Source organism: Vigna radiata, chromosome 1, assembly GCF_000741045.1.
Source record: "Vigna radiata var. radiata cultivar VC1973A chromosome 1, Vradiata_ver6, whole genome shotgun sequence".
Lineage (NCBI taxonomy): Eukaryota > Viridiplantae > Streptophyta > Magnoliopsida > Fabales > Fabaceae > Vigna > Vigna radiata.
In genome coordinates this window covers 17,662,360-17,663,608 of record NC_028351.1, presented here as the reverse complement: position 1 = coordinate 17,663,608, position 1,249 = coordinate 17,662,360, and positions in this window count along the sequence as shown.

Sequence of the window (1,249 nt, the reverse complement as noted above, 5' to 3'; positions counted from 1 at the left end):
ATTTTGGCCCTCTGCAAGGCAATGGTCAAATCCAGGTTTTAATTTTGTTATCGGCCCTCTGCTTCACAATGGTCAAATTTATGTTTTTCTTCTGCGATTTCGGCCCTCTGCAAGGCAATGGTCAAATCCAGGTTTTAATTTTGTTATCGGCCTTCTACTTCGCAATAGTCAAATTTATGTTTTTCTTTTGTGATTTTGGCCTGCTGGAAGGCAGTGGTCAATTCCAGGTTTTATTTTTGTTATCGGCCCTCTGCTTCGCAATGGTCAAATTACGTTTTTCTTCTGCGATTTTGGCCCTCTGCAAGGCAATGGTCAAATCCAGGTTTTAATTTTGTTATCGGTCGTCTGCTTCGCAATGGTCAAATTTAAGTTTTCTTCTGCGATTTTGGTTCTCTGCAAGGCAATGGTCAAATCCAGGTTTTAGTTTTGTTATCGGCCCTCTGCTTCGCAATGGTCAAATTTAAGTTTTCTTCTGCGATTTTGGTTCTCTGCAAGGCAATGGTCAAATCCAGGTTTTAGTTTCGTTATCGGCCCTCTGCTTCACAATGGTCAAATTTAAGTTTTTCAGTTTTCATCCTTTTATCTCTTTTTGAAACCCGGAAAAAATTAGTGTTTCTATCTTTACTTAGCTTTTACTCAGATTATACAAAAATATCAAATTTTCATATTATCTAGTAATATCTAAGTAAAGAGGGGCAGCTGTCAACATCCAATTTCGTCCGGGTGACTAAATTATGAGACTTGATTTTTATTGTTATCCTATTTAATTTATTTTCTTTCATTTTTTTATTATTTATTTTATTTTGTTGTTCTTAATTTTATTTTACTATTTTGTTTAATTTTAAAAAAAAGTAATTACAAAAAAAAAGAAACGAAGAAAGAATAAAAAAAAACAATTTTGTTTTTAAAAAAATGAAGAAAAAAAAAAGGAAAAAGAAAAGAAAAAAAAGAACATGAAAAACGGAAAAAGAAGAGAAATAAAAAAGAAGAAGAGGAAAAAAAAGATAAAAAAAGAAAAAAAAAAGAGAAAAAGAATAAAAGAGAAAAAGAAAAATAAAAAAAAAAACAAAAGAAGAAAAAAGGAAGAAGAAAAACAAAAGGAAAAAAGGAAGGAAGGAAAAAAGAAAAAAAGGGGGTGCACATGAATAAAATGAAAAGAAAAGAATGGTGATTAAATAGGAGAGGTGCTCCAAGTGATTTTCTTGGAGAAAGGGTGCAGCAGCCCCATAAGCAATTAATATTAATGCAG